Raw genomic sequence first — 10,277 nt, 5'->3', positions numbered from 1 at the left:
ATATAATTGTTGGGTTTTTTTGTTTTTTTTTTAACTTTTTTCACGTCGTCTTTCTCTATCGTTAAGAAGCAAAAAAGGACACAAACTCAGTTTATCTTTGGCATACTAACTGTCTGTAGGTGTGACTCAAAGGCAGGGAGAAATGTGAAAGCTGCAGATAAATAAGTCTCAGCTCTAAATGCAGCTGTCCTTGAATTCATATAGCAATGTTTCTTCATCATTTCAATGTCTCCCTGAAAAGGATAAACATGTGATTATTATTCCTGTAAGATTTGACGCAATGAATTACCCTAGCAAACCTATGTGGTGTCTAATCATCCCCATTAACTCCCAGTTTTACCTCTCTCTGTTGTTGTCATCTTACTGTCATTCTCAGCAAGGTTTATGCTGTATTTTGTGTATCAAATATGTATGATATCCCATTATACAAGACTCATCTATGCTGGATATAATAAAGCTGTTTCTGTATTCCTCTGTGCTAAATGCCCTCCTTAACTATCTGACAAAGAGGTAACAAAAGGAATTGGCTGACAACACAGGCTTTCCCCACCCCTATTTAGGTCAGTGAGGTGTAAATAAATGTGCCAGATAAAATAGAGAAATTAAATTTATCAATCTGGGACAGACTGGAACATTTATGGCAAATTTAGGTGGCTGTTTTCAGGGCCAGTAACTTTGATATTTGACTTTTTTGTAATATATATCTCAATGTATATAATATTTCAATATATCTTTACCTTAAGTAACCAAAATAAAACCTCTAAAGCTATCAAAAGGAAGAGACCTTTACTGGGAAAGGATCAAAATGATCCAGGTACCTCTCATATTAGAGCCATTAGGAAGGTTCACAGAAATATGTTAAGTGTTTAATTTATCGCCAGGAGAACAGGTACTGGTGGAAAATGATTAGACTCAAAAGAGAAGTTGGATAGTTCCCATGCATTCCAGTAATGGGATATGTACAGAAGTTTTAACAAAGATTTCACCTTTGCATTTAAAATTTTTCTGTTGAGCCTCTGCAGTGTTTTGTAGCATCTCTGTTTTTATTCTTCTGATTTTCTTAATTTGGTGTGAAGATTTAAATTAAAACGTTGCTGACCACGATGGCTGTTATCTCTTGTTAGTACCCTCTATCTCATAAAAGTTTTAAGTTGTGTCTTATGCTATGCACAGACCTGGTACAGTGAATAATTACCGCTTTGATTTCTGTCCAAATGCCCTTCTAGAAAACAGAGTCTGCAAGATGGAGAGGAGCTAGCTGCTCTTGGGAATTATTTCTCTGGTTTCTTCCTCAGTTGCTCTTATTGACTGTTTCACTCTCTAAATGATACTGTTGGGGAGTACAGTGCCAAGAGAACATTTTTGTAGCTTCTGCCCTCATCTAGAAAAAGACTGAGGAGCTATGGGTGCTGGAAATGATGATGGTGATATAGCCAAAGAGCAATGGAAGGAGATTTGAATCCTCCCAAACTTGAGCTTTGAGAGAAACTGAAGGAATTCTCAGAGTAACAGTTTCTGAGTTTACTTTTTTAGTAGTTGTGCAGTAAGGAAATAGTGTGACGATAGACGGGCAGATGCTTCAGATCTGCCAGGGAGACTTTCTCACTCCCATCCACGTGATTTTTTTTTTTTTTTTTTTTTTGTATCAATGTAAACCTTTGTCATTTCAGTCACTTAAATAGAAAACACAGCTGTAGCGGGTCAGGTGCTGGGCTGGCAGCCTAAGGCTGCTTTAATAACTGCAATCTGTGCAACATGAAAGCAAACATTCGGGTAAAGTCTTGCAGCTGCTTTTTACTAGAGAAACAGTTCATTGTGTCTAGAGCCTGGGGTCCATTGAGTTGTAGAATTTTCTAGCACCTGCAACCCCAGCTGGTGGTGATTGAGTACACCTCCTGCACGCTCCCTTTGGCTGCTTTTCCGAAGATGGGGAGGAGGGGAGTGTGTATGCCTGAAGAGGGATTGCAAACAGTTTGTTTTGAGATCATTCTCTGAAATCTATGAACCTCATCTTTCTAGGGTGGAGGGGTTGAGACTGAATGGCTCATGTTATTAGGAATGACATTTAGGTCACTGGCAAATTGGGTCTTGATAGCTGTTTGGCCTGTGTACAGTGAATTGGTGATTTAATCCATTTCCTAGCAGATAAGCTTTCACATAAAAGCACTACCCCCATTTGACACTAGTTGTTCCACTTGTGGGCAATCTCAGCAGGGAGCCAGTGATTCAGTGTGCCACAGATTGAATTTACCTCTTGACAATAGTGGTGGCACTTCTAGAGCAGATGTGAGGCACGCTAGAGGAGGAGGAAATGTGTATTGGTACTGTCTGTGCTAGGATGACCTTATGTCCCATTTTGGCCAGTACAGTCCCTTTTTTAAGCCCTGTCCCAGCTGTCCTGACTTTTTTGGCAAAAGTGTGCATTTGCCCCGCTTGGTCTTGCTAACTTGATCATTTGGAAAGAGCAAACGGGACAAATGCCCACTTTTGTCAAAAAGTGGGGTGCGGCGGAACGTGGGGGGCAGGGTGAGTGGCAACGCCAGCCCAGCCTCACAGGGTGGGGAGGCAGGGCTCAGACGAGCAGCAATGCCAGCCCAGCAAGGGTGGGGGAGCCTTGGGCGAGCAGCTCGGGCTACCCCTGCACGAGGAGAGGAAGGGGGGTGTCAGGCTAGCTGCGGTGTCCCATTTTTCCTTTGGGAAATATGGTCACCCTAATCTGTGCAGTAACAATTCATACTTCTGGGGGAGTTCTGCGCCACTGCACATGCGCAGAATTTGTCACCTGCAGATTTCTTCCCCACAGAAAACTGACTTTCTGACGGGGAAGCAAAGGGAAGCCACAAGAGCGGTCATGCTACCCTCCCCAGCAGTGTGTTTTGGGTGCCCAGGGCAGCCGGCAGAGAGGTAAATCACTGTGGGCAGGAGGCGGGACAGGGGAAGACCTGGCTGGTGGCTCCTACCCTGCGCAGGGCTCAGGTGCTAGTCCCAGCTGGGCTGGGGAGGACGGGACTTCTTCTCCTGCTTGGCATCCAGGGCCGGGTCAGACCCACCCCCAGATTTCTCCCCCGGCTGCAGGAAACTCTGCAAACTCTCCTGCACCCAGTGCTCCTCAGCTGCAGGGGGAGGAATCCCTGTATAGGGAGCTGCTCACCTATCTGCCAGACCCCATCATACCCAGACCCTCCCGCCGAGCCTCTCACACACACCCGCACTCAGAACCCCCCAATGAGTCCCACGCCCCCTACACCTGGACCACCCCGGCAAGCCCCCCACACCCAGATTCCCACCTCACTGAGCTCCACTCCCCCAGCATCTGGACCCCCTCACTGAGGCCTTCACACCCAGACCCTTCTGCCGAGCTCAACCCCCGCATTAGCCCACTCCCTGTTGCTGTGCCCCAACCACCTTCACTTGGACCTCCCCCAACAGGCCCCTGTGCATCCAGATCCCCCCCTCACCCAGATCCCCCACTGAGCCGCTCACACCCAAATTGCCCCCACACAGAACCCTCTCAACCCACACCTGGATCCCCCCACATTAAGCCCCTCCACACTTGGATCCTGCCTTGCTGAGCCTGCCCGCCCGCCCACACCGAGCGGCAGGGCCCAGGGGTGTTTCTGGGGCAGGCTGGGTCCTTGCGCTGTGTCAGGGTTGGGTGCCATACTGGAGGCTTCGCATTTATTTGACAAATAAAATTTGCAGAATTTTAAAATATTGTTCGCAGAATTTTAATTTTTTTTGGCACAGAATGCCCTCAAGCAAATTCATAAACAGAAATCTCATCTCCATGGTTTTGATACCTTTCACGAACATTAAGTTTTAAATTACTTTAAAAGTTTGGCACTTTACAAATAAATTAATGTTTGTACGGTACAACTGACTGGCTATATGAGATGAGTGGAGGTAGCCTGTTAAGTGGGCTGACCAAAGCACCTGCAGGGAAGGGATTGGTGTGTCTGGTCGTGGAGTTGAGAAGAGGGACTCTATGTGAAGAGCCAACTGGGGCAGTTTGTAGCGTTGTTACAATCACAGCTGTCATGGGAAAAAGTCTCTTCTGAGATGTCATACACCATGTACAGCTCAGCACAATTCTCATGAATGTTGCTAATACAGGGCACACAGTTCTCCTGTATTTGCAAAACTTGAATGAGTACTACTACAACTGGGAGTGTGAGGAGGAAGATGCAGAGATGTTCAAGCACGATAACTGGGTGCTGATGGACACAGTAAAAGAAGATGTAAGGTTGCTGCTGACATTCATGGAGCAGCTCCACACAGTCGATCGCCATTTCAGAGCTTGTTTCTCAGACCCAGATTGGTGAAATCACATCATAATGCAGGTTTGGGATGATGAGGAGTGGCTGCAGACTTTTGGATGCCAAAGGCCATATTCTGGATATATGTGCCAAGCTTGCCCACACCTCCAGTGAAGGGACACCAAAATGAAGGCTTTGTTGACAGTGGAGACACAAGTGGTGATCACACTCTGGAGCTTGCAGTTCTGGATTGCTATTGGTTAGTGGGCAATCAGTGTGGAGTTGGAAAGTCAAAGCCATTGTCATACAAGTCTGTAAGTCCATTAAGTGTCATCTGCTGCGTAAGACTATGGCTGGGTCTACACTACAGCGGGGGTCCGACCTAAGATATGCAACTTCAGCTACGTGAATACCGTAGCTGAAGTTGCGTATTTTAGGTCGGCTTACCTGGCGGTGAGGACGCGGGAAAGTCGACCGCTGCCGCCGACTCCGCTGCCGCCTCTTGCCGAGGTGGATTTCCGGAGTCGACGGCAGAGCGATCAGGGATCGATTTTACCGTGTCTTCACTAGACGCGGTAAGTCGATCCCCGATAGACCGATTGCTACCCGCCGGATCGGCGGGTAGTGAAGACATGCCCTATGACTCTCAGGTGCAGGAAGTAGGGGATGGATTTGCAGCAGTGGGCTTTTTGAACTGTGGTGAAGCGATAGCCCACATATTTCTGTTCTGGCACCACTTAACCCTGCCACTGAGTACGTCAATGGAAAGTGATACTTTTTTATAGTTATGCAAATGCTAGTGGCTCACTGGAGAAGCTTTGCTGATATCAATCTGGGCTGGTCAGGGAAGGTGGATGATGCTCACATCTTTAAGGATGCAGGACTTTTCAGAAAGCTGTAGGCAGGGACATTTTTCTCTGACTGGCACATTACCATTGGCAATGTTAAAATGCCAGTAGTAATTCTGAGAGACCAAGCCAATGCCTTGCTCCTCTAATTCATGAAGCCATACACTGGCCACCTTGACAGCACCAAAGAGAGATTTTGGTAGATTTTTTGCTTTTGGTAGATTGAGGAGTTGCTGGCACTGTTTACTCACTATATTGGATCTCAGTGAGGCAAACATGCCCATCATTATAGCTGCATGTTGTGTACTGCATAATATCTGTGACGTGAAGGGGGAAAAGCTACCGCCAGGGTGGAGCAGCAAAGTGGACTGTCTGCTGAATTTGAACAGCCGGACACAAGGTCTATTAGAAGAGCCAACTGTGGAGCTATATGGTTGAGGGAGGCCTGAAAAGGCCATTTTAACAGTCAACCACAGTAGTGTTGTCTGATGCTTCTATGAAATAGTGTGTCTCGTGAATACAGTGATTGAATATGGGTGGGTTATTGCCTTCTGCTGTGAATTTTGCAATGTGTGGTGTAAACTAACAAAGATAGTTTGAGTTTCCAAAAATACAATTTTATTTTGTTCAAAGAAACGGGCAACAAAATTAAAGTGCAAACAAACATACAAGATAAAAACCGTTTAGCAACACTGTAACAGGGTAAACCATACTTAGGGCCCTTCGTTTTCAGTTTTTATTTTATTAAATTTTTCCTGGGACTTTATCAGTGTGTATTACCACAACAACAAAAACAGGTGAAAATCAATGCAAAAAACTATTAATAATTTTTCTGGGTAAATATCGGGATTTATTTTGGTGGACGGAAAGACCGAGAGGAAAAGGTATTCAGTAGATTAATGCTTAGAATTCCGTTCATCAATGTGGTTTGCTGCAAAACTAAAACAGAACTCAAAACACAATGCCACCTCTGAGTTTAAGAAAATACATCTCTAATTCCCAAATAAAACTTTTCATTTCAATAAACAGTTTACTGTTGTAGACAGGGCTTTGTAGCGGAGCGCGGAGTTGGAGCTCAGAGCAGCTCCAGAGCAGTGGAGCTGCAGGTTTTTGCCTGGAGCTGGAGCACAGCTCCAAAGCCCTGGTTGTAGACTTAGAACTATTAGTCTATAAATATTTACATTTAATAATTCGGCCACACCATTTGCAGCACATACACTCAACTTCATCCTTTTCTCCTGCTTTTGTTTTTTTAAAACTTTTGAATACTTGTGTTCTGAAACATATTCTGATACAGATTTTCATTTTCTTCCCATTTTAGTGTGTCAAATCTTTAAACCGTTATCTGCCAGCAGCTTGAAATGTGTACATGGTAGGCGTGAAATTCATCAGTACGTTCAGATGTATACGCACTTCAGAGCTTGCGTACATGCCTGTTTGTTTATTGTGTGTATCTTCTAGACTAATAATGGCCTTACTTCAACAGGCAGCTTTGCATATACGCACAGACTAATGTATTCTTGTAATACATATGTCTCATGCAATGTATTGTATTTTCCTAATAAAACAAGTTATTTTTTTTATATATTTGAATCCTACAAAAGTAGGATGAAAATCAGAAAAAAATGAATAACACTTTTTGTAAAACCTGGGAACTTTTCGGTAAAGATCTGTTTAAACTGAAAACGAAGGGGCTTAACCATACTTTAAAACCTAAAGTATAAATGGAAGTAAACAGTGAACATTCATGTTCACATATGTAAAACTTACTACAGTGTAGTAAGTTGTGGCTGATCCTGTGGTTTTTGCATGTCAGTATATGTGTTGCTCTGGTTCTTGTTTTCTCTTGATGTGGCTTGATAGGGGTAAGGATGTACATCGTGCTGCCACTTGTTGTGTTGGGGAGTGTAGGGTGCAGTGACCATGGAGTTTTCCAAGGATTGGAAAAGCTGCAGAGTCTGGAATGTTTGTGTCGATACTGCTCTACAGCATCTGAATTTGTTGCCTGAGCAAACCCATGATGCCCTGGTGCATTTCTTGATGCTCATGCTTGCCCTCTGCTGCAGCAACTGCTCTCTCTATTCTTGGCCCTTCCCTATAGTCATGGTCCTGTGGCCCCTCCATGGCCTGTGTTTATGGTCCAAGGCCATAGAGGGTTGGAGGATCTTGCAGAACATATCCTCCCTACACCTCTTCTTTCTCTTCCTGATCTCTGTCAGACATTCAGCAGGCCTGGAGGGGTGATTAAAGCAGACAGACACCCCATTTGATTTACAGTCACAATGGAAAGGGAAAGATTCAAAACTCCATTATATTATTCCCATAAATACCTTTTAATAAGAAACGCTAATTGTCACTTTAGCTTTGGAGTGCCTCATTACAGCAGTGCTCTGCAATTCAAACCATGGTGAATATGGCCTACCCTAGTGTGGAGCAGGAGTGAATTCTGCTCCATGGAAGCTTTAAACCCTGGGGACCCCTGGGTATAGGTATAGGAAAAGTGCAGTGAATATTGGCAATATTGGCTCAGGGAGGAGGGATAGCTCAGTGGTTTGAGCATTGGCCTGCTAAACCCAGGGTTGTGAGTTCAATCCTTGAGCGGGCCACTTAAGGATCTGGGGCAAAAAAATCTGTACTTGGTCCTGCTAGTGAAGGCAGGGAGCTGGACTCGATGACCTTTCAGGGTCCCTTCCAGTTCTATGAGACAGGTATATCTCCATATATAGGCAATATTTTCACAGGCAGTGGTGATTTTGGCTGATATCCAATTCCTGAGGGTGACAAAGGCACAGTGAACTGTCATCCTGAAGCCACCTGGGCCCTAATCCTACTAGCCTGTTTACTGCAGTGGTGCCAACCAAACTCATTGCAGAGTGGCAAGGGAAAGTTTCATATCACGAGGGGAAAAACAAGGCTGCCACACCTAGAAATTCAGGAGAGGATTGCAGAGTATCTCCATGAAATTTCCATTGAGATTGCTCAAGAGGATAAAAGGAACATCCCTATTCAGATAAACAAAGTGCTTTGCATGGCTCCCTCTGCCTAGCCCAAGAAACCAAAGAATTTAAAAGCGGATGCAACTCTACCTCTGTCTGTTCTACCTCTACCCGATCACCAGACACTGATCTGATATGGATGGTATAATTGGACTGTCATACTGCGTTTTTGAATTTATTCTCTTAATATTTTATTTTCTAACATTATACCATTAAAGTAAGCAATCAGAAATCAATGCCTTTGTTCTCTAACCATGAATATGGGATGGGTGCAATTTTTAAATGGGGAAGAAGGGCAGGAGAGATGAGGTTTCAGGCACCGAAAAAGGAAAAAATGATTATCAGGAATAATTCATGTACACACTTACCCAAGCTCCCTTCCCCTTTATCAGCAGGCTCATCTATGTTAATCTGACAGAACTGGCTTGTCTCTGGCAGAGTTTCAAACAGCTTGTGGCATGGTTTGAGTCCCGCACAGCGCCTCCTCGCCCACCTTGTTGTCTGGGGGTCTCTGCTTCGGGTTCCTGAGAAGTGTCAAGAGTAGAAAGTGGGTTGCTGGTGGGATCACTTCCAATTATGACATGCTGTTCGTTGCAGATGTGGCAGATCTATGGAGCAGCAGCAGATTTCTTGTTGCCCTCCCTTACATTCTGGCATGCCAGGTGAAGTTCCTTTGCTTTCATGCAGCACTGTTGCTCATCCCTGTAATGCCCGAGTTTCAGCATCCCACGTGCAATATGCAAGTAGATGTTGATATTTCTATGGCTGTTCCATAGCTGTCCTTGCACAGCCTCTTGTCCCCCACAGAATGAGGATATCCATGACTTTTTGCCTGCTCCAGGCAGGAGCATATGTATTAGCTCTGTGTGTGCATGGAGCTGACATGATCGGATACACACAACAAAGGTGAGCCGGTAGGTGTGCTCACCGAGGTGGGCAATCAGGAAAAGGCATTTCAAAAACGTACGAGGGGTTTTAAAGGTTGGTGGTGGGGCAATCTTCTGGTCTCTGTGACTGCTGGGCAGTGGAGATCAAAATTGTGACCTGAGTGGTCCCTGTCACAGGGACATTGTGAGATAGTTGCTGCTGGACTGTTAGTGTTGACACAAGTAATGTAGTGTCTACACTTGTCCTGCATTGACCTAAGTAGGTTGACCATGGTTCTGTGTTGCTCAGGGAGGAGTTGTTACCGTTTTGCTGTAACCAGGTGCTTACATCAGTGGGAGACAAATTTTGGTGTACTGTATATACATGCACAACTAGGTTGATGCAGGTCAACTTCGGTTGACCTAATTCATAGTGTAGACCAGGTTTGAGAGTGGAAGAAGAATACTAGGAGGGAGATTTGGGTGGATTGAAAGGTGTGAGTGAGAGTAAAGAGAGTTAGAACTGGCACGTAGGGAGAAGCAGAATTGTGTAAAGCTTGGAAGGTAAGACCAAAAAATCTAAACTAGACAAGGAAATCTTTAGGGAGCCAATGAAGGGATTTCAAACTAATTTGCCTTTAAACTGTTATCTGTTTTATGTTCAGTAGAATGAAGCCAGCCTTTCTTTAGAGAAAGAAGAGTAGGAAAGCATGGAAGGAGTCACCCATAATGATTATCAAACTCCTCCTGTGAAATGTTCTCCGTAATCTCGGTACCCCTTGTAAAATCCATCTTCCAGGAGAATCTGTTGCCAGAACAGCTCCCCTCCATTCTGCACTCAACTGTAAGGCCAGGCAGCACTGCTTGGGAAGGCTGGATGGAAGTATTTTGTTATGATGGTGTTCTGCTATCCCTTGGCTGGTAAGACCTGGAGTCTGCAATGCAACGCTACAGAACTACATAAACCTTGGAAAGAATCACCACTACATCTTCCCCTTGTGTAACCACATTATTTTCTGCAGAGCTTCCTAGTCCCAAAAGTGGGGCAAACTTTAGAGAGCAGTTTTGGCAGGACTCTAAGCTGAGGTGATGTTTGAATGTAAGGTAATGTGAAGTCTGCAGTTCCCAAACTAGGAAACTGATGTATCTGAGACCAGTTCTTTTTTCATCATTTCACAGAAGTAGCGAGTGGGATGTGATCCTTTGCAAGGTGGTGGGGGACAGCTGTTAACACAGTAATGGAGTGCAACTATTTCTTGTGTAATATTGGTGAACACTTGGTTTTAAATGTTGTTTCCATTCAAGTTAGTA

The 10,277-nt window shown here is 44.7% G+C and overlaps 1 protein-coding gene across 2 annotated transcripts in view; it reads left to right on the top strand.

Annotated features, from left to right (window-relative positions):
• The window catches only part of CELF1 (CUGBP Elav-like family member 1), a 94,949-nt gene that overhangs the window by 41,490 nt on the left and 43,182 nt on the right, over positions 1-10,277 (top strand). The window lies entirely within an intron of this gene.

This window comes from Terrapene carolina, unplaced genomic scaffold, assembly GCF_002925995.2.
Source record: "Terrapene carolina triunguis isolate 2854851 unplaced genomic scaffold, T_m_triunguis-2.0 Scaffold96, whole genome shotgun sequence".
Taxonomy (NCBI): Eukaryota; Metazoa; Chordata; order Testudines; family Emydidae; genus Terrapene; species Terrapene triunguis.
Note: the sequence above shows the minus strand (reverse complement) of the source record. Positions and strands in the feature narration are given on the sequence as shown.